The sequence below is a fragment of the Protopterus annectens genome, chromosome 5.part0 (assembly GCF_019279795.1).
Source record: "Protopterus annectens isolate FY-2018-M chromosome 5.part0, PAN1.0, whole genome shotgun sequence".
Taxonomy (NCBI): domain Eukaryota; kingdom Metazoa; phylum Chordata; order Ceratodontiformes; family Protopteridae; genus Protopterus; species Protopterus annectens.
The window spans coordinates 554,653,633-554,677,835 of record NC_056735.1 but is presented as its reverse complement, the minus strand read 5'-3'; positions in this window follow the sequence as shown (position 1 = coordinate 554,677,835).

Sequence of the window (24,203 nt, the reverse complement as noted above, 5' to 3'; positions counted from 1 at the left end):
GAAGAGTCAAGCTAGCTTTTCAAGTGACCCTTGAGAAATTTAGCTTGAAAGAAATACTCCTATATGGGAATATGTTACCCCATTCCCTGTCTTGAGACCCCATCTGTGTTGGCATTGCTGATACAGTGTTGTATTGTCATGTCACATGCCTGCAGTCCTAAGCTCCGTCCTAATAACTTGGCATTTTTTCTGGCCAGCTCTATGTAGCTAGGTTAGGGGATTGTGATTTGTAACTACAGAGAATTTCCTTCCATACAGATAAGGCTGAAGTGCCCATATCATGGGTAGACATTCCTTTTCTACAGCTGCATAACATTCCTCCCTGGGTTGGAGTCTACAGCTGAGACATACCACTGGGTGCTCTTCTCCCTCTGAGGAAACCTGGCTAAGTACAGCCCCCACCCCATGGTTTAAAGCTCCACCTTGCACAACAAATTATTTGCTGTAATCTAGACTGGCTAACACAGGGGGTCCTCACAAAGCTCCTTTATGTTTCTGGAATGCCTGCTTACATGCTGGGGTCCATACTACCTCATTTGGCCTGTTTTTTCTTGTTTGGACTGTGAGGGTAGCAGCTATGAAACTATAATTGGAGACAAAATCTCTATATTACCCTGTTGTCCTTAAGAATGTCCTTGCCTGTTTTTTTAGTAACAGGGATAGGCCAAGCCTGAATGGCCATACTCACCTTACATTTACTGGGCTTAATGGTCAACCCTGCCTTCTGCAGTCTGCCCAGCTCCTCCCTGATGTGCTGAAGGTACTTTTGCCATAAATGGCTGTAGATGGCAATATCATCCAGGTATGCAAGGGCATAATCTGCTGTTATTGCAAGGATATGATTTACTACCCTCTGAAAAGTCACTGGGACATTCTCATCTCAAATGGTATTTTTGTGAACTCATACAAGCAGAAAGGAGTCACAAAAGCTCACCCCTCTCTAGGGTTGGGAGTTAAGGGCACCTGCTAGTAGACCTTGATAAGATCAATAGTGATGGAATACTTAGCCCCACTCAGCTGCTCTAGGGCTTCATCTGTCCTAGGAATAAGGTAAGCATCTGACTCCATGTGGCTATTTAGTTGCCTGTAGTCCACAATGAACCTGGTGCTGCCATCCTTTTTTGGTACCAGCTCCAATGGGGAGGCCAAGGGACTGCTGGACTCCTGGATTGCTCCCAGTTCCAAAATCAACTGTATCTCCTCCGAAAGAGTCTGACTTCAGCAGGTACCCTGTAAGGGGCCTGCTTTATAGGTCTTTGGGTTTCTGTATCCACATGGTGATGCACCAGGTGGGTGCACCCTGGTTTCCCAGAGAACATGTCCCCAAACTCTTGTAGCACTGCTCAGATTTCTCAAACCTGGGTAGAGGATAACCACTGGGACATTGCTACCCCTTCCACTGAGGTGAGAGTCTGAGCCTCACTGAGGATATCAGTCATCAGACCCCCCTCAAGCTCTGCCTGCCATCCACTGCACATACTCAGCACAAGGGCCTCTCTATCATGGTTATTCTTCATCATGTTAACATGGTGCAATTTGTGCCACTACCTCCTGCCTAGCAGTTCTGTAATGTAGTTAACATCACTGACCTTCCTTACCACCTTGAAGAGTCCCTCCCAAGCTGCCTGCAGTTTAATGTGTCTGACAGGAATGAGCACCATCAACTGCTGTCCCACAGAAACTCTCTGGCTCAAGCATTTTTTTTCATAACAGAGCTTTTTCTGCTGTTGGATTCCTGCCAGGTTTTCATTGGCCAAGCCCATGATCTCCCTAAGCCTTGTCCTGAGGTTTAAGACATATGCTACAGCAGACTCCTTGTGAGATTCACACTCAACCTCCCACTCATAAAGAATCAAATCTAGAGGTCCTTTCACCCTATGTCCATACAGCAACTCAAAGGGTGAAACACTTGTGGATTCCTGGGCACCTCTCTGTAAGCAAACAATAGATAAGGCAAATATTTGTCCCACTCCCTCTTAAACTGGTCTGCAAATGCCTGTAGCATAGTTTTTAGTGTAGAGTTTAACCTGTCTACAAGACCATTAGTCTGGGGGTGGTAGGGGGTGATCTTTAGGTGGTTCACCTCACAGCCCTCCCATAGACAAGCCAGTAGGTCTGACATGAAACATCGTCTCCAGGCCTACTCAGCACTGTGGGGTGCATTCAATGATTTAACAGCTCATTTAGATTTCCCTTATTTTTCTTAAAATAAGCCAGCTGGTTAACCATATTTGTGTCAGTGCCCTCTATTAAAACATATACATTTAATTCAGATATCATAATACATGTACTTTTCTCTTCATTTCAGCAAGGTGCACTGTTGATACATTTTAACACAATTAACAAAATGCAAAGCTCACAAATACATCTTCAGCACAAGCATATGTACAGATCAGTTTGATATACTAGTGACATACAATTATTTACAAAATTTCAGCTTGCTGTGCTAGCACAAGTCATACATCTGCTGCCCTATTTCTCCTAGCATGGCTGGCAGTACCTCCTTTTGTCCAAATGGTCATAAGTCCAGTGACAAAAAAAACTTCATTATTCAGGACAAATCATTAGAATTTTTAATTGTGTTGTAATGCAACTCGGTAAAGTAGCATTTTAGGCCGTTATTGCACTCAGCATACTGAATAAAATGCAATCTCTGAATCCTAAGTAGAATATGATTTTAATGAAAATGTCAGACTGATAACAAAGATGCATTAAATAAAGCTACTGTGTGCAGTTTTGGAAAGGCCATGTCTTTGTCATACATTGAGATATCATTATAAAACTTTCAGCTGCCAACAACTGGGAATTTAGTTACAAATCACACATAAGACTGCAGGTCATAAGTAACAGCTTCTGTTGCCACACACTTCTAAATATGGCCCCATAGCTTTAGCTGTATGAATACATGATACTGTAGCCATAGTAGGTTACCAGTGAAAAAATATACATTTTGTTTTGCTGCATAATAAAAACTTCATGCACATATATTCTGGAGATTAGTTTCACTTGGCCTTTTTTGCCCAAAGCTGAAACCAAGCAGAGTGCCTGACTGTAAAAAAAACTGAAATCACTAGCTTTATATAAAAGAGGTCATATGTCAATTGCCCAGTGACAATTCACTATAAAAATTATGGACTTCTAAAAAGATACCTGTGTACAAAGCATATGCAAAGTGATCCAGTGTAATGCATTCCTTCTGAGATATTACGCTACCTTTGACTGTTAAAGAATCACATAAATATAGTGGCCACATTTTTCATTGACAAATCACTATTTTTTCCACTCAAGATACTGTAACTGCCATTTGGTTTCATACATGACCTGCAACCAAACAATGATATGCGCATTCTCTATACTCCTAATGTCTCCTTGAGAAGAAAATGAAAAATGCATACAAGTATTTCCACTTGTTGCCAAAGTTACACACCCCCATATCGATTTTCATAAAAGTTAAATTGAAAAAATAAATATATACAATTGTATAGTAGTGTCAGAAGAGTATATTGTTGCCTTCACCCACAGACCTGTCTGTTTTTCTAATAGGAAAAAGTACAATAACATGAAATCATAGTAATGAACTTCTGCTTGGAGCTTTCAGACATTACATTCTGTTCCCATTCTCCAACAAGCCAAAGCAGCTGTTATTTTAGTGTGATCAGCCTCAGCTTGCCATTTGTTTTCTTCTACCAGCTGCATTCCATAACTCTCAACCTTTGGTCTCCAAATGTAGAATACTACCTCACACAAAATGGAACAAATGGAGAAAGTGCAAAACTCAGGAAAATTTGCTAACTTCAATTTAGAATTTCACAGCATAGTTAATAATAGCTTATTCACACTAAGTACAATGAATGCTAAGGGCAAACAATCATAGGCACTTACACTGTGTAACAGTAGGACATGGGTTGGCAACCCATGTCCTGTTACTATGAACAGATTAAAATCTTTCAATTTTTTTTCATCTGGGGCACTCACTGTGACATAGTATTCCAGATTTGGGGTACATGTCCCAGGGTGCCCCAGTACGGTGCCACCAAGATGCCTTCACGTCACACCAGAATACTACATAAAGTACTGACTTAGCTCACCTTCAGATAAGTTTTGTTAGTATCAAGAAATATCAGTGGTAAAGTAATACTCTTGGTAGAACTAGAGAGAGGGGGTGAGAGAGAATAGGTAGGGAACCAAAAGAACACAGCAAGTCCCAATGCATACTGCTATTTTGAACTAAGAAATGACCTGCTATGTAGAGTAATCAAAGAGAGGGAACAGAACCAGTTATTAACTTTCCAAAATGGTTTAGAGCACTTATAATAAAATTAGCATGCAACCTCATTTTTTGTGGTCATTGAGGAATGGACTAATGAAGGGCTAGTGTCTTTGATAGAGTCTGTTGGCATGGTATTATGAAGGACAAAAATAACTTTTGTACATCCACCCTGAGAGCCAGATGACAGCATTCAATCCAGGATTAAAGAATCCTCTGCTACATGTGTCCATCATAGAGGTCCCTTTAGAATACACAGCAATGGATATTGTGGGTGTATTTGTGAAATTGAATAATGACCATCAGTATAGTCCGGTAGTTATTTATTATGCAGTAAAATTTCCTAAGGCACTACATCTGCAAACAGTCAATGCAAAATCCATAGTGAAAGAACTGGTAATAGTCTTATCTAGGAGAAGAATTTCCCAAGAAATTCTTGCTAACCAAACCACCCCCGTTTATGCCCAAAGTGACACTTAAACTTTACTGGTTATTTGAAGTAAAACAGCTAAGATATTTGTATATCACCTGCAAGCAGATGGGTTGAATGCATTAACACATTTTAAATTCTATATAATGAAAGGCTATTGAGATAGTACAGAATAACTAGGACTAGCTGCTGAGATGTCTTTTCTCTGCTGTAAGAGTTATTCCTAATCCTCATATGGGTTTATACCTTTGACTTACAGTATGGCAGATATTCCCAATGTCAAAAAGAAACATGAGATGAAGGGAGGAAAAGTTAAAAGATTAATAAAAGAAGTTTGGATATGCAGCAGGTTATGAATGTTGATGCCAGTAGTGAGAAAATGTATGAAGGCACAACAGGATCAACACTGGATGTATAATAGAAATGCTCATGTGAAAGACTTCAAACCAGGAGATAATGTAATTACATTCTTACCACTGCTGAAAACAAGTTCTTTACAAAGTGATAGAGAAGTGAATTATAGGCTGAGGCAGTTGGAGAAATGGAAAATGGAACAGCTGTATCCCATATATGTTCTGAAACCATAGAGTCTTCTACTGGAGTTTGTGTTGGATGTTTGTTTGCAGTGGAAGTTAATGTTCTGGCAGCTTGTTCTGTTGTGAAAATAGGGGACATGCAATCAATGTCTCAGATGCAGGATGCAAAAGAATAATTGCTAAAAGAAGGAGATGTTCTTAAAATTACATGGTAAAACCAGTTTATTTCAGCACAACATAGAAATTCTGTGTGGACAGAAATATATGTAAAACCAAACTGAGTATCAGAATTTGTACAACAAGTGATGAAGAAGTACAAAAAATACTTAGTTATGGGGATGCAGAAGAATCCTACAGTGAGTTGTATCATTCCACTGTGCTATTCTCCAAGCCAGATGTGTCTGTATAGTGTTGAACTGACAATGAAGATACACAGCATACTTAAATTTGATTCATTTCCTCTGACCTGAGCAGATGATCTGTTTAAGAAATCGATAAAAACTAGGTTTCTGTCCACTTTAAATGTAACGTAAAGACTATTGCCAAATCTTAATAGCTGCAAACACCAAGGACAAAAATAACATTTTCCATGCATTATGTGGGCTTCCATTACAAAGTATTGCCTTTTGGTCTTCATGAAACAACTGCAACATTCCAGAGGCTAATGGATAAAATGCTGAGGCCCTGCACCTGATATGCAGCAGCCTACCTTGATGAAGTTGTAATACTCAAGCCATTTTAAACCCTCTGTATCATGCTGAATTGGTGGCCAGTCCAGGTTCATGTTAGATATTGCAAAAGCTTACAATTTGGGCCAAATGAAGTTGTAATACTCAAGCCATTTTAAACCCTCTGTATCATGCTGAATTGCTGGCCAGTCCAGGTTCATGTTAGATATTGCAAAAGCTTACAATTTGGGCCAAATAATAGTTAGAGCACTTGCAATACTCTGGCTTGTAAAAGTGAAACCAGTGCGCCATTTTCCCAAGGAAACAACTAAAATGCACATGAAAGCTTTCTTAGGTCTTGCCAGCTATTATCAGAAGCTTGTTCCTCATTTAATCAGCACTGCCTTTATGCTTATTGATGTGACTACTTGCATATTAAGTGTACCTTGGGTCCATGTTAGTTTCAAAACCATGCTCTCCCCAGACACACATGTTTTTTTTTTTTTTGGACTGTGGGTATGGGTTGTATTAGATTCACCTTGCAAAATTATGCATGCTTATCTACCTTATTGCTTTAAATTACATTTATGGTATAATAAATAACTTGTTTAATAAAACATTTAAGTGCTTTTTTTAATCTGTAGTCTTGATCATTTTTCACTAAGAAGTAAAACAAAACTTATTAATCAATAATAACAGAATTGCCTATTTCAGAACATGTCAACCATAAACTGCTATCATTATAATTCACAAATTTGACCTCTCATCAATCACAGCCACTTTGACTTTTGTATACTTCACATCTGATTGAAATAAAAAACATATTCACAGTAAGATATCCCATGTTACTCTATGCAAATGCAAACACAATCTACAAATATAGATTAATGGCAGTTTAACTTGATCATGACAGCAAGGTCAGTCATTTCATTTAAAGACATCACTCATAGCCAGCAAAAGTTTCTCAACTCTTTATACTTGGCTTCAGGCTAATAGACTACTAGTTAAGACTAATGTCTTGCTGATTTCAAGTATAAAGAAAGTTCAGATATTACCAGAATTACTACTATTTTCAGCCTTAAAGAATGAAGATACCTAGGGCTAACATAAGGCCTCCACCTTAACTTCTTTTATCATACAGACAAAATTGCGGCCAAGGTTCTTTCTTAGTTAAAACTGTTATCATGTATCTTACCTGCAATCTCTTGAATAATGTCAAGGCATAGTAAAAATGTATTATTCCCAAAACTGTAACATGCCTTACCTCTGCTCGCCATACATTTAACCAGCAACGGTCAAAAATTACAGACAGCTTAAGTAAAATATGTAAATTTGTGCTCCTAGCTGAACAAAAGACATGACAGCGTGAATAAATGCATGCAGTCCACTGTCTCTCAATATCAAGTAGGGCTACACTGCTATTAGGGCACTTATATTCAAAATTCATACAATAGGGCACTGTCCCCTTAAAAGAAAACTCCCACTGGGAGGCCAAAAGAACAGACATGGAAGCAGTCAAGATTACATTCTTACTCTCACCAAGCCCAGGTTAAAGTATGTGAAAAGGACTTTTTTTAAACAGGGCCTTCTCTTTGGAACCGCCTACTGAATGAAGTAAATGTAACCACACATTAGATACTTTCAAAAAATAAATGAAACTCTTTGAGGAGATCAAACACTCATGATTTCATGAAACTAACTAAGTTGGTGTATCAGAACTGAAAACATATTCACTACTTGGACCAAATATTCCTAGCATATGATGTGTGCAACACTACTTCCTTATGTCATGTGTATACATGCTATATTACTTGTCTTGCCCAGAATTCTATATCTTATATTATTTCTATTATGTATAGTATGCATTGTTTATATTACTACTGTTTGCCATAATTTATCATAACATGTTAATATCTTATTTCTAAATACAAAACTGTTTATAACCCCTGTGAACTGACTTATGAATGATCTTATCTTATACTGTTCCCTGGGTAGCAGCTAAAAAGGGTTAATACCAGGAAACTTACATGGTAAACAAATTGAAAATAAGTAGTCATATTACTTGATTGGTATGCCTCAAATTCTGTATTGTAAACATCAATAACCATAATGACCCCAATAAAAAATTTCAAGTCTGTCTCACAGAAATATATTGTTGCCACTTGCAATTTAAAGTACTGTATTCAAATTTCCAGCACAAAATATATACTTGCAAAGTCAGACTAATGACTATTTAAAATGAGCAGAAAAGAAGATGAAAATTAACTTTCATCCACAGAGCCACTTTGTTAACTAAGCAAACCTCATTCAGACATCTGATTGTGATAAAAATAATGACCATGGTAATGCATTTCAAAATTTTTTCACAAAAACACACATCAGCCACAGTACCGAACAGTATTACAGCTTATGTCCAATTGTATGCAAGTCCTGCAAAGCCAGATTAGATTGTTTAAAATGAGAAGATGACAAGAGGGTAAAGTGATTTCATCAACAGAAAGCCCCAACCCCCACACAACATGTATAGCCAGTGTGCTAATTGCCTTTAAAAATAATAGCTTCAATAAATCTATAACTTTGTTTCACACAACAGAAGCCACAGTATAGTATGTCAGCCACAGCTTTCAACTTATTTATTCAGGAATCAAGGACTAAGCCAACAATAATTGGAGGACAAAGGCCCAGAACCCAGTATAATTTTGAAACACTACTCTAATTCACTTAAAAAGTGAAGAGAGGAATGTCTTACCTCACATCAACTTGGATCTGTAACTCCATATAATTCCTCTAGTCTGATAACCTTCCTTCTTCTCTTGCATCCTTCTGTAATATACTTCACTTACTACCCATATCATCCTTGTTTAACCTACTCCATTTTGCTTTTCTCCATCACCATCCTAACTTCTAAATGCTGTTTTGCAGTAAAACTTAAATTTATACCTACCATGTCAGACAAGACACTTGCATAATCAGTATATACCTCTAATAAGGAGCTCATAATTTTATTCTTAGATAAACTGTACATGTCATTTTAATTTCAAGTTGTACTATAGTGTGTATTATATGCAAGTGCTTAAATTAGGACTTAGCCAGGAAGACTGTGCAGTTTGAAACAGAAAATATTATATTTGGGGTGTGGCATAACTAACTGTCAGTAGGAATGAGCAGGAATGAAATCCATTATGTGGTTAAGCTATATATAACCCTTAGGTTTGTTTATTATAATGTCTTCCCTATTATGCAACAGGGAAACAAATAAGGAAAAAATGCACTCATACAGGTTTTTGTAATCAGCAGGAATGACATGAATTCCTGCCAGTCACTACTGTCAATCAGTGTATACATATCAGCCATACTTCCCTATACCCCAAAAAGGGAAACATAAATAAAATAAGCAAAATGTAAAAATAACTTTACTACTGTGAAGTAGGTTGCCTTCCCTTAACCCCTGCCAATTGTATTTTCTTGCCTTTTTTCTTTTGAAATTCCATTTAAGTAGAAAGCCCGAAAATAAAAAAGTTATAATAACAAATAAAGGTGATATTCTTCAGTTATAATATTATTTATTTTTTGGTAAACAAATGCCAGGGGGTAAACAGAGCAGCTCCCCTCCCTCGGTGTTGTAATAGTAATGTTCTCCAGTTTTTATTTACATTTTTCCAGTAAATAAATAATAGGGGGTTAAAAGTATGAGTGATACAGTCATTGCAGTTGTACTGTCTTACTTGTACAGCTCTACACATTCTTAAATATAAAATTAGAATAATAAAGCATAATGTATCACCCTCTGTCTTGTTTCTTGCAAAATGTTTTCATTTTCTGGTAACTCACTGAGGATTACAGTTAGCCTGTTAGTTATGGCAAACATTAAAATTCCATCCTTCTTGTTGTTCAAAAATAGCATGTTGATTCAAATCCTGCTGTTCTATTAATTTTATAAGTGAGTGAGTTTAATATTTAAAATTGTCCCTGATTTTGTCCATTTCTGACTTGATGTTTGTCCTCACCTCTAATTATTTCTGACTTAGTTCAGAATTCTTGAAAATATAAGTTTGGAGGTAGGGTTACCACTTACCTTGCTAGCAGCCGGGCCCTTAATTGAAAAAAAAAATAGTTGTGCAGTAAATGTAACCATTCCTTGCATTTGCTAATGCACCTACCCTGCCTCTTCTTGCTAGGGTATTTGGTCAGTTCACTTCTGCTTCAAGTCAGCAGCCGGATTCTGCTTCTACCCAGTGCTTCTTTAGCACAATATATGTCAAGAATTTCTAAAAACCTAGCACAACTCTGTAGTTTCTGATTTTTACTCACAGCATTCCTCTTCAAAAGAAAATGGTTTCTGAATTGCATCTCTGTAGTGTTGTTAACTTCTTCAAAAATACAGCCATACAACAAATTTTCAGTTAATAGGTTAAGCAATCTAAAACATGTTAACAAATTCTCTATACAGTGACATTTATTCTTAAATTATCCTGAACTTCTCTCTTTTAAGTTGCTGTGGTTGGTTTAAACTTGAACCAACCTATCATGATTCTTGGTTGGTGCAAGGAGGGTGGGGGATGTTAGGGCAGTAATCAAACTAACATTAGTCATTAGTGTGTAAAATAAAAGACAAAGACTTCCTCTCATTCAGCAACTTTATTACACATGTGCAGGAGCCTCTGGAAAATACCAGGGTGAATCCCAGAACAAACAAAGAACACAGCTTATATAGACTATTAATGCTGACACATTAGAAAATCAGTATTGGAAAAATGAGAATGCTAGAAGAATAATTAGCCAATAGGGACATTCCCCGTAGCTTTAACAAAACATGATACTGACACATCTCTAAGCAGAAAAAGAAAACCGGACACAATTCCATATATGGGCATGTTTACCACTAAAGGCAGAAAAGATAGCACACAGTACTTTGCCCTTTTGAGTGCATAGTATCACATTCTTAAGCTGCATAAATTCTAAAGCATGCAGTTTGTCACGTATACATACCTTCTAAAACACTTACATAGACCTTCATACTTTACAGTCCCCCATTTGATGCCATGTAAGCATCACCATCTAGTCTATCACACATTTTCCCAAATTTATACATGACCATGTTATTGAGTTTTTCAACTTCATCATGAATACTATTTCTTTCTTTAACATCATCAGTTATTATCTGGCATGTAAAAGTTAGGATTTTTGGCATTTGCTATGGAAGACATACGATTTAAGATACATGCTTTTATTATGAACAATAATAAAAAGACAAAAATAATTAACACTGCAGTCATTAGGATCAGTTTGAGTAGACTTCCGCCCCATCCGGAGAAGAGATTGGTTAGCCAAGCCCAAGTGGAGATATCAGCCTTTTCTGCTTCAGATAGTTCAGAAACGTTTTGTATTAGTTCTACATGGCTCTCTATCTCATGTTGATTATTGGGAATAAACCTACAGTACCCCTCTTGGATTAAAGCACAAGTACCTCCTTTTGTAGCAAGCACAATGTCAAGATCCATACGGTTTTGAAGGACCACGGCTGTCATGGCAGTCAATTCTTCAGTGACCAATTCTAGGCCAGAAAAGGTATCATTGCTAAGAACTTCAAGCAAATTTGACAGCTTTCTTAATTCCCAAAGGGTCTTGGGAACGCTATATGTGGGGAAAAAAAATGCTGCAGTGATGATTCCATCTCCAACATCCATGTTGCTTACTCCTTTATGTTTGTCTTTCGGTAGTTTGTGTTTTTGGAGCTAGGACGAACTAGTCTGGGTATCGCAAGTGTTTCTAATTTTCCCTTGAAGTAAGACTGTCACATGCTATATGGCTGGGATTAGATATCCCAAAAGCAGCTTCCTGAGCAGTTTCCTGGCAACCATTTATATGCTTTCTGGTCACAAATAAAGTCAAAATCCCTAACAATCACAGTAATATTGATAAGGGTCAAGTGGTCTCCTTCATCTCTCAGACCTCAGAATATCTTCCTGTAGATGATTTTGAGTTCCTGAGTAAAGTTGGTTGTGGCACTTGTATCTTCAAGGGAGATTTTTACGAGTGAAAAATTAGCTTTACAGCTTGTCTCATCTATTGTGCAGTTATAGAATACTGTGGTATTGCAATTGCTATGTCCCACTAACACATTTTGACATTTCTGGAAGCACAGAGTTCCATTCTGCTGTTCAAGCAGTTGCAAAGACACCTTCATTTTGCTAATAAGGGTGATATTCTCAGAGTCATTTAATAAGGAAGTCCAGGTGTCATTTATATTGAGGGGAGATGAGATTATAGACAATCCTCCATGAACTGTAGGAATCGCATACCCAACAACTGGAGATGTTAAAAGATGTGGCATAAGCAAATTTGATAGCTTGGTAGGTGTTGAAAGGTGGATGCCATATTGCACATGGATAAATTGTCACAGTGGTGGTTGGAAACAGGAACGGCAACAGAAGGAAAAGGATGATTATAATAAGGAGAGTAAGGCCACACTGGTGCAGTTCAGTCATCGTCAGGAGGTATCGAAGTCTTGCTTCTGGTTCTGGTAGCTATAGGAGCATCAGTAGGTGGGGTGAAAAACAAAGGTTCTTGGGAATTCAGATGGCTCAACTTTCTTTACATGAGAAATGTGAATCTAGACTGGGGAGCCTTGTAAGCAAACAGCCGAGGCGGTGGTAAGTGAAACTAGGAAAGGGCCTTTCCAGCATGGTTGCAAGGCAGTCTTTCTGGAAAAGGATGTGACATAAATCTAGTCTCCATGCTGTAGAAGAGGGTCTATATTAGAACAATGAATGATCAGATGATCGAATGTTGTTATATCGACCCCTAAATCTCGAAAACACAAAAAATAGCGAACAACCAGAACAGCGATTTTTTTTCCCAGGAAAAAAATCACTGTTCCCAAAAACAAAAAAAAAACACTAAACATTAAATAAAGTGGAGGCCTTTGCCCACCCCCCCCCACCCCCACTTAAATATACCAACTCCGAAATCACACTACAGTGGAGGAAATGGCACAACCTGGACGGCCGTCCCAGCAATTTCGTTCCCTGGGAAATAATTTGCTGTTCCGGCCATTTGCTATTTTGCCAGTTCGACACTTAGTGTTCGACCTAACAGCATTCGATCATCTGATCATTCTCTAGAAGAGGTATTGAAAAGGAGTTGGGAACATGCTGGGCTTCTGCAACCTGTCAATGATATTGCTGTAAAACAGATACAAGAGACTTTCAGTAAAGTAAAACATTAGCATCAAAGTCATCAATTGTAGAAAAAGGTGGAGGCAGGGTCATGGGAAGATGCATAGGGCATCCCATTATTATTTCATGGGGGAAAAGGCCCTTGGTAGGGTGAACCTGAGAATGGATAGAAAGTAGCACCAAGGGAAGGGCCTGTACCCACATCATGCCTGTCTCAGAGGTACGTTTGGCTAGTCTTTTCTTAAGAGTCTGATTCATTCATTCAATAATGCCAGATGCTTGAGGTCTGTAAGGACAGTGGAATTCTAAGGTGATAGCTAACATAGAGCACAATGCCTGAGTTCATTTTCAGTAAAATGTGTACCTCTATCAGAATAGATACTATGGGGTACTCCAAACCTGAGGATGAAATCATAGTATAGTTTTTTAGCTATGGAAACAGCATCATTTTTGGCACATGGATAAGGCTCTAGCCAACCAGAAAAAACATCAACAACAGTTAAAACATATTTAAATCGATTACAAGCTGGCAGTTCAATAAAATCCCATTGCAAAGAGCAAAAAGGCCCTTGAGGCTTTGGTAGAGGTTGAGGTTGGGCTTTAGTCCCTTTTGCAATGTTATGTTGCAAACTTATTGAACAGGTATTTACAAAACAGTGTACAGAAGCTGCGAGGGAGGGGGAAAACTGGTCTCAAAGTATTAACTTTAGTAATGCTTGGATTCCACTATGGGAAGGCAATTGATAAGCCTTTATTAAAGAGAGATGCATAGATTTAGGACAGATGAACCTACCATCAGGATGTTGCCAAATGGATTGTGCATTTTTGAAGCACAGAAACCTTTGCCAGTTCTCTCTCTCTGCTTCTGTAACTTCGTCTTGTAAAGCTTTTAAGATATTATGTGTAAACATCGAAGTCTGTACAGATTGTTGATAAATAGGCTGTGAAACACGTCCCTGAACAGCAGTAATTAATGCAGCCTGTTTAGCTGCCCAATCAGCTAAGGCATTGCCTTTTGTTTCAAAGGAGTCATCTGATTGGTGCGCTGCACATTTCACAACAGCAATTTTGGAAATGAAAAGTAAAGCTTTTAATAAGTCATCAATATAAGAAGCATGTTTTATAATAGTTCTTGAGGATGTCAGGAACCCTCGTTCTCTCCATAAAGTTCCAAAGTCTTGTACAACACCATAGGCATATCTAGAGTCAGTATAAATGGTGACTGTTTTTCCTTTTGCTATTTTGCATGCATGTGTTAATGCCAAGTTCAGTGACTTGAGCAGAGTTACCCGGTGTTAATTTACAGGTAGAAATCACTTCATATGGGGAGCATGCTGCCCAGGCTGCTGTCAGCTGACCAAAATCATTACGTAAGCAGGAACCATCCACAAAGAATATGTAGTCTGTTTTATCTAATGGTACATCAGCGAGATCTATTCTAGGAGGAAGCAAAAATTAACTACACACACACAATCATAGGGTTCTCTCTCACTACTAGTTGGAATCAAGGAAGCTGGGTTTAATGGAGGGCAACGAACAATTTGTAATGCCAGGTTTCTTAGTAAATTTATTTCATACTTGGTAAGTCTGGCCGCAAAAAGATACTGAGTCTTAGTTTTTAGGAGAAGGGCTTGCACAGCATGTGGTATCGCCAGCACTGTCTGATGTCCTAATGTTAATGACCCTGCCATGTCTACTAATAATGTTGCAGTTGCTACTTCTCTTAAGCAGGGAGGGTACCCCACAGCTACTGGGTCAAGCTGGGTGCTGTAGAAAGCCACTGGTCTGCAAACTCCTGCTTGAGGTTGTGCCAGGAGTACTAGCACAAATTTATTTCAATAGGAACAGAACAAGAAAAAATGGTTTAGTATAATTAGGTAGACCAAGAGTGGATGGATTTATTAAAGCAGATTTAATGGCTTGGAAGGCAGCTTCATGTTCTGTGGTCCAAGGTATGGGGTCTGTTATTTCCTTTTTTAGTAATGGCAGGAGTGGTCCAGAGAGTTCAGAAAAATTGGGAACCCACTGCCTACAGTATCCTGCTAATCCCAGGAATCCTCTTAATTGATGTTGGGTGGACAGCCTAGGGGCCTGTTGAATAGCTTGAATGCAGGAGGGCAGGACAGACTGAGAGCCAGCTGAGATGATATGACCCAAATACTGGACTTCGGACTGGTAAACTTGCAATTTAGCTTTATTGACATTAAATCCTCGCTGGGCCAGAAACCGAAGTACTAGCAGTGAATCATCTAGACATGCCTACTTGGTCACAGAAGCAATGAGTATATCATCAATGTACTGAACCAAAACTGAAGTGGTAGGCAGCTTAAGGTCTTGTAGTTGTCGAAACATTTCTCTAGAGAAAAGTGTAGGGGACTCAACATACCCTTGTGGCAGTCTCGTCCAAGTATACTGTTATCCTCTGTAAGTAAACAAAACTTTACTTTACTTTAAAGCGAACAAGTACTGACTATCTACATGTACTGGGATGAAGAAGAAAGCAGAAGACATATCTCTTACTGTGAAGTACTCTGCAGCGGGGGGATACAGCTAAGGATAGTGGCGGGATTAGGCACCACAGGGAAGGCTGGTAAGACAGCCTTATTAACTTGTCTGAGATATTGTACAAATCGATAGGACTGCTTACCAGGCTTTTTAACCGGAATAATTGGTGTATTGCATGGAATTATGTTAGGGACAATTATTGCTTGATCTATCAGAGCTGAAATTGCTGGTTGGATGCCCTGTTCCTCTTCATTAGAATGCGTGTATTGCGGCACTGAAGGTAATTGGGCACCGGGTTGCAAAGTTATACAAACAGGGGTGGCGGATTTTAGCAATCCGACATCTTTGTCATGGCTTGTCCACAAAGAGGCAGGTAGAGAGTCTAGATGAGCTGATGTCAGTGGATTTGGAGTAAACAGGACTTGTAAGGACACTGAGTCAGTAAGAAGGCTAAGGGCTTCATTGAGATTACATGGAGGCACTTGCAAGAACACTCCTTCTTCTGTATAGAAAATAACTGCCCCCATTTTGCAGAGCAAATCTCTGCCTAAAAGGTTTAGTGGTGCTGATGGACCTACAAGGAAAGCATGCTCCCCTTGTAGTTGCCCCAAGGTAATAGGGGTTAAGACCATTTCTTTATATTCAATGGGCGCTCCAGAGACGCCTACTCCTTTAGTAGAATTGTTTGACAGTGGGATACCTGCTGCAGTGGATAAAGTCAGCATGGATTTGGTGGCTCCTGTATCTTCTAAAAAAGGGTGTCTACCGTTTTTAAGAGTCAATGTGACGTATGGTCCTTTTTGATCTACCTGAAGCAAGGGAAACAATTGCTGTTGAGGCTGTTCAGAGATTTCCTATTGAGCTTGGGTCTGACTTTGGCCTGCAGACCAATTGAGTGGGGTCCAAGTTGAGTTCCATTGTTGTGAAAAAGGGTTGGTCTGTGATGACCCTTGCGTAAATGGATCAGTTTCGGTGAGTGGTTGTGGCATTGGAGCAAGATATGGATAGTTATCTCTCCAGTAGCCATTTTGTCTGCAGTTATAGCATTCTGTAGAAGTTTGCTGCTGAAGAGCTGACTGCTGATACTGTCAGTTACCAGATTGATTCTGATTTTGATTGCCTCTACCTCTCCCTTGCAAGTTTCCTCTTCTACCTATCCCCCTCCTTGTCTGCTCGAAGGCAATGAACATGTGGAGTTGGGCATTTAAAAGTTTAGTTTGTAGTTCTTTTTTCTGTTTGGTCAGAAGGTCTGACAGATATTGGGTCTGAGTGAACAATTCATGCAGGACCAGGCTTGGCCAATTAAGACAGACTTCTTTTAGCTTATCTCTGAGCTGAGGTTTAAGGCCATCTACAAATGTGGTGGATAGGCCGCTTGCGGCTGGGCCTGCTGTGGGCTCCGGGTATTTGGAATATGCTTTAAAGGCTTCCATTAACCAGTTGAGAAAATCCTCAATGGGTTCATCTTCTTTTTGGACTACTGCCTTTATCTTAGACCAATTAGGGGTCGGCGGGACGATAACGGTAATGGCATTGATTAGGCATTGTCGTACTGCCTCAACTCTATTGTCCCCTGTTGTGTCATGCTTAGGGATGGGACTAGGGACATTTGCATGGTCCCATATTCTTTTCATTAGGTCGGGAGGAAAAGTATACTGGAGTATGGCTCGAACGTCTTCGATTGTAGGGTTTTGTAGGCTTATGTGGCCTGTTAGCACCCTTTGAAATTTCACTGGATTAGTACGAATTGATGGTAATGATTTGGTAATTGCCTGAAAATCTACCGTGGACCATGCGCAGGGAACGGCAATAGTGGCAGGCGCCCATTCATCTCTGCTGTGTGCTGGGTTTGGTATCTCTCTAAGTGGCATCATAGGTCTGTCGTCTTCCATGGAGGAAGAGGAGTATGAGTCAGGGTTACATTTATCTGGACTGAAGTAACCGTCCCCTCCATCAATGATTATTGGAAACTGGCCAAGAAACCATTTTAACTGTCAGTGCGGTCAGTGTCGACCCCCACCTTTCCTGTATTTTGATTTAGGCCAGAAATACATTTGATGGGAGAGGCTGGCTTCTTTATCATTTTTCTTCCGGTGCTGTCGGTCCCTGAGCTGCCATCATACATACTCGCTCTGTTGCCCACCGGCTTGAAAGCCTAACATTGAGTCAGGGGCAGATTGTTGTACTTCCAGGTGCTGGTCTACTGGATACGCAGGTGGGGCCATTGGGGGAGTGGAGAAACACATATTATCGTCATCTGACGATTCTGTGATTTGCAACTTAGCAAGTTCTGCTACTGGGTAAAATCCTTTAAAAGGAGGTACTTTTAGGGGTGTGCCATTAACGACATCTAATTTTTTTGCAATATAAGCTAAACCTCTTAAATGGCATTTAAGTTTTTCTTGGCTATCTTTTAGGCTGCAAACAATAGAATCTTTTTCCCTTTCTTTGGCCTTGGTCATCCAATCATTGAATGCTGCCCAGCACAGCCCAGGGACTTTTTTCCCCTTTTTTCTTTAATTTAGCTTGCAAATTAAGTAAAACATCTCTATTAAAAGTTCCCTGCTCGGGGAAAGCAAGTTTACCATCATCTTTCGTGAGAGAGATCCACTGACAGAAATACAGACAACTGTCCCGGGACACACGAAAATACATATAACCTGCAGGAGTTCCTTTTTCTGGCTCCTTTAAAATTCCCACACTCACTCCCATGATCAATAAAGATTAGTTGTACCTAATTTTCGTGGTACAGAAAAAGTGACGGTCAACGCCGCAGTATCCCACAGTCAGACATGCACACTTATGTAGCCAGATTTTTCAATTAATCCCTCAATTGCACATTAGATTCATACATAAAATGAAGAAAAACATGCCACTTACCATTGTGCTGAAAGAGAGGAAAAACGTAATAAAATATAAATATTTAAGAAGCCATGTGATCGCTTTGCATTTTTTTTTTCTCGTCATTCAAACAAGGCAGTGGTGGAGATACTGTAAGAAAAGACAAAATATTGTCATGGGCCTATAATCCAGCACGTCCATCAGCCTTGAGTGACTGCAGACATTTCCAGATCAGATCCAAGTTGACGGCACCAAGTTGTAAAATGAAAGCCAAAGACTTCCTCTCATTCAGCAACTTTATTACACATGTACAGGAGCTTCTGGACAGTACTAGGGGGACTCCCAGTACAAACAAAGAACACATTTTATATAGACTATTAATGCTGACACATTAGAAAAATAGTATTGGACAAATGAGAATGCTAGAAGTATAATTAGCCAATAGGGACATTCCCTGTAGCTTTAAAGAAACATGACACTGACACATCTCTAGGCAGAAAAAGAAAAACGGACACAATTCCATATATGGGCATGTTTACCACTAAAGGTAGAAAAGATAGCACACAGTACTTTGCCCTTTTGAGTGCACAGTATCACATTCTTAAGCTGAATGCATTCTAAAGCATGCAGATTGTCATGTACACATATCTTCTAAAACACTTACATAGACCTTCATACTTTACAAGTGGCATTGCATGCATTACTGCATTAAGTAGTTTAAGTAAATGAGAACACAGAAACTTACCTAGACTAATAGGATAATAATAGGGAATGTTTAGCTTCCCCCATTATACCCACTGGATACTTTTTAATCTCGATTCTCCACCAGGGTAGTATGGAGAAACCTACACCAGTTCTGATGTTGGGCCCCCAGAGCTGTGGGCCTTGAGTGGATGCCAGAATCAACCATATTACAATTCACCACTGGATGTGACTATATCTAAATCTCCACTAAAGGTGAAATGAACAATTGCAATGAAACAGGCCTTCAGGCTGCTAAAGAATATGCTGTGCTCAGAGGCCATACTCATAGCCCCTGACTTTTTGACACAATTAGTAGAACTGCATGGTACATAGATGCAGTCTACCTTCAAGCTGCAGCTGGATAGGGACATCCTATCTATTATATTAATACGAAGCTTAATAATGATGAGAATACTATTTGACTATTTAACCATTGTTTGCCCTTGCCACCATTATAAGGACAGAATTTATCCTGATCACAAATCAAGTCTCCTTCAATGACTTCTCCAACACATGGACACCAAAGTTAACTTAGTGGTCACAGTCCCACTAGCCATTCAGCCTGGCTGCATAAATCTAAATGTGGATGGGTTTCCCTAGGCATGCAGCCTATTTTCTGGGACTCAGACTATTACTTCTGCCCTGGGTGAAGGTTCATGTATTATTTCAGAGGTTAGCCTCTGTCAATGTGCTACCTAAGAATAGTCTGGTACCATCCTTCAAGTTTACTAACTCAAAAACATGAAAAGATGTTAGAGCTATAATGGATGGCTGCACACTGGGATATATAAAACCCAGAGTCCTGTAGTAGAGCAGATATGTGATGTTTGGCATGTAAAAATGGTCACTGGAGGGCTGTAGAGGGTGTGATAGCCAATCCACTGAGGGAAAGGAATAGTCTTTTAGAGGAGAAGCCAGCTGGACTTTTCCCTGCTTGTGTCTAAGGAGGAGATATCCTCTCTGGAACAGCAAAGAGAGCTCAGTTGCTCGTTGTTGCGAAGTCCTTGTAAGCCCTGTTCACTTACTTCGGCAGCTACTCTGCCAGAAGCTGTCTAGAAGGGAATATTACATCTGATTGTAACGAAATACCACTTTTCATTAGAACTGCTTAAAGCCAGCAGAGCAGAAATCTGAGAAGAGAATTTGCTTTGTCTATAAACTGAGCTGTTTGATGTGAACTACATTTTCCTCTTTCCTGAACTTCGGAGTTTCAAACTGGAAAGCTGCCTTGAGTCATTGGGGTTTTATTTTTTATTTTTTTGATACATTCGCAATGTAGTACAATATATAATGCTTGCCTGTGTATGTCTGATGCATATACATCCTTTGTAGATATGGGCTTATAACTATTTCAGTAAAGTAGGGAAATTATCTGAAATTATTTATTACACTAGTTTACTGAAATATGCGAAAACAATACAGCCAACTTGCATGTCAGGTGTGATTATTGCATACCATGCAGCCTGAGCATGCTTTGCTATAAATCAGTTCTAATGTTTTGTTTAAGTAGAAGAGTCACCAAGTCTGTATAATCTGAAATGTCTAAGCATTTACAGCAAAAACACAGAGAAAGCAGCTGTGCAATAACAGCCAGTAAACTTGCCACCGCTTTAAATATGTTTGGCTAAACTAATGAGCAACGCATATAAGCAACTGAAAGGAATGCAAACTTCTGCTTGTGCAGCAGATTGTAATGTCTGAAATCCATTGGTGTCAAGGAAACCCAGACTTAAACATCCTGGTCTGTGAAAGTAATAACTTTATTGTGAACAGAGAATGACTGGTATTAACACACCAGCTGAGTTACTACCTCAACAATCTTAAAGACAGACTTTTTATTTTATGTTGTAAACAGTTTTTATTTTTTTCCAAAACTTTTTGACAGCAAGGCATGTACTCATGCCAAACTAAATTTAACAAACCCTCAGACAATATGGAAAAAAAAACATCTTTTGCAGTATCATGTAACACTGGATAGCATGCCAGACAAATCACTTTTTTCTTCTCCAGGCAGTTGCAGTGTGATAGCTTCAAGATGGTTTAGCTTCCATATAAAGCATTCAGATGGGCATGGCAAATTCATTTTGTAACACAATATAGCTAATTAAAACACACAATAATCAGTGGTGAGTAAGTGTCAAAAGCTCATGATACCATCTGGCAGACTGTTCTCATAAATTCATTTCAGGATATAGTTTGATGGTTGTCTTGTTCTGCTGCTTTGCAAAATTCTCATGTACTTTACTCATATATATTCTTTAGAGCAGAATTCTGTAGGCAAAAAAGTATATTAACGGCATGATATAGTAAACACTTTCAACAATGTCATTTTATAGCACTTCCAGCAGACTGCATCATGTTTGGTTCAAATGTACTACTTTGTACAGTTCCAGCATTTTTGTGATAACAGGCTAACAAAGTGTAGAATACATTAAACTGAAAAGCACTCTTGATTATGTGCAGTTTCTGCCGAAGATAAGGAGTCAGCTACCAGTGCTAATAGATAATGCTTATACCAAAACAGCTGAGAAAACAAAGTATTCTAGGTCCTCTTCATTTGTTTTACAAGCATGTTGTGTGCCAGCTTTTATTTAAATAATTTATTTGAAAATGCAGCATTTGGAGTGAATACCTTGGTCAAAATATGATATGTAGGCATTAGTGTGGAGCAGCATTGTCACCTCACAGCAACATGTTCTCTGGTTTGCTTCTTGGGAGGGGTTCATTCTGTGGGCATTTTCTGTGTCTACCCTTTGCGTGCATGTTATTTTAGGTGCACTGGTTTCCTCCCACTTTCCAAGGACATGTAGCAAGTGGAGTGGACTGGTGATTCTAATCTGTGTGTAGAAACTCTCTGGATGGTGGTGGCTGTTCATAGGGTCACTGTAGGAGTTGGAAGTGAGATGACAGCATTTCTTGATGGATTAAAAGGCTTATTTCATCAGGGCATATATAGGTTTACTTAAAATGATCTAAACACACTGTTTACTTAAAATGACCTAAACACACTTTAAATAATATGCAACACAAAATTTAAACAAATCCAATCACATCCAAAACCAATATTTTTAAATGGGGGCAAGCCCCCCATACTCCCACACCCCTGCTAATTATATATACTAACTCAAAGGTCAATCAGCAGTGGGGTAAGAGTAAAAAGACTTCCTTAGTATTAATTCAATGTTGTCAATATTTTTTAACAGAAAGCCTAAAAGCAAAAGATAAAAAAATCATATAAGTAAATTAATTAAAAGCCAAAGGAACCTGAAATTGCATGCAGTGCCTACTTCTTTGTCCAAAATAGATCCTCATAAGTAGCTGGTACTTCAGGAGCCTTCTGAAAGTTGAATTTTTGTCACCTAGGTCAGGGAAGATAGTTAATTCCTCAAGTCAAGGACCAAGCTATGAAAAAAGATAGCTACCTGAGGTCTCCATATATGTCCATGAAAGTAGAAGCAAGCCTTCACCTAAGGATCTATGGTATCTAACTGCAGTATACATTTTCAATAACTCCTTTAGATAGGCAGGACTCAGATTATGAATGTCATTGTAGTTGAGTATTGGGGATTTTATTAACACCTGGCTGTGGGTGGCAGTCAGTGCAGATGACATAGGTCCAGCACAATATTAGTAGTCCTGCATGTGTCAGTTATTAATTCTGCAGTAGAATTCTGTAACCAGTTCACTCCCTCCATATCGATCCATAAGGAGAATAAAACGCTAAATGTTGATTACTCATGGGCACTTAGCTGGTACACCAAAAATTTGCTGAGTTTTTACATTAATTGGCCAACATTAAAGCCTTAAAAAGACTGTATAAGCTTTGTCACCATAACTGAGTGTTGGTTGCACCTATCCCATTATAGAGCATATAAAACAAACAGTTGAAAAGGATACCGTTTTTGTAGCCTTCAATAATTTCCAGTACAAGTAGGCATTATCTAAACAGGAAGACGGTCGATACCCAAATCCCAGATATGTCACCTATAAAGAGTAGAATTACACTTTCTTTTCTTCCTTTGTTTAATTACAGGACAGTAAAATACCTATGTGGGGTTCAAGCTCACAACAATAATGAAGATATCTGCATTTTATAAAGTTCTGATCAGCACCAGAATAAAGGTGATGCATGTAGTACTGATGACTAAATGATGTATATTTAATACGGAAAATAAACTTGCATTTTTTGGACATCCATTATGCCTCACGCAGTCCTACCAATGGGAGACTGGACCAAAGGTAGAGTCTTCCATGAGAAACACATGGGGCAGATATATACAGTACATTCTCTGTTTGTGCACTCCCTCAAGTTGAGATGTATCCTAAACACCAATACATTTATTTTAGTAACTAACACGTGGAATATTTGCTAAATATTCCTGTCATACATATGCCAGTGGGACTAGTTCAGACTGACTTGGTAACTGAGAGCTTAAACTAGCTAAGGACTCTAGTCTAACTTACTAGTGGGCCACTGGACACATGAAGGCTTGGATCTGCATGTTTTTGAATCCAGAGGCTACGTCTTTCCATAGTGACTGTATCACTCCATCTGCAAGCTAGCCATTGCCTCTCAAAACTAATTATGAGACATTTGTGCTTCAAAATAAGGCTCTGTGGATAGAGCATCGAATGTGTTGCACTCGCTCAGACTGCATGCATTGTATTAGTATTGTGTTTTCTGGTTTCATTCATTCTCTAATTAAGAAATCTACTAGTTGGGTTAAGGCTAAAGTACTTGGGTGCAGTTATTGTATCAGGCACATGCTACTATGGTGCATTCCATCAACTGGTGCAATTCACTTTGTCATATCCTCCTCCACTGTTAATGGTTAAAGCCTCCCGCATCACTATGTTTCTCCCAGTGGTAACAAGAATATTACTGATCCTTGGCTTTTTCTTGGCAGCAGGCAGAGCTGAACGGTGTGGTAAATTAATTAATGTTGCTATTCTTAGCTTTTATATAGTCTGGCTTTCTCATGGATGACATGACTAATATGGGAAGAAGAGGGCCACGATTTCTAATAATTGAGC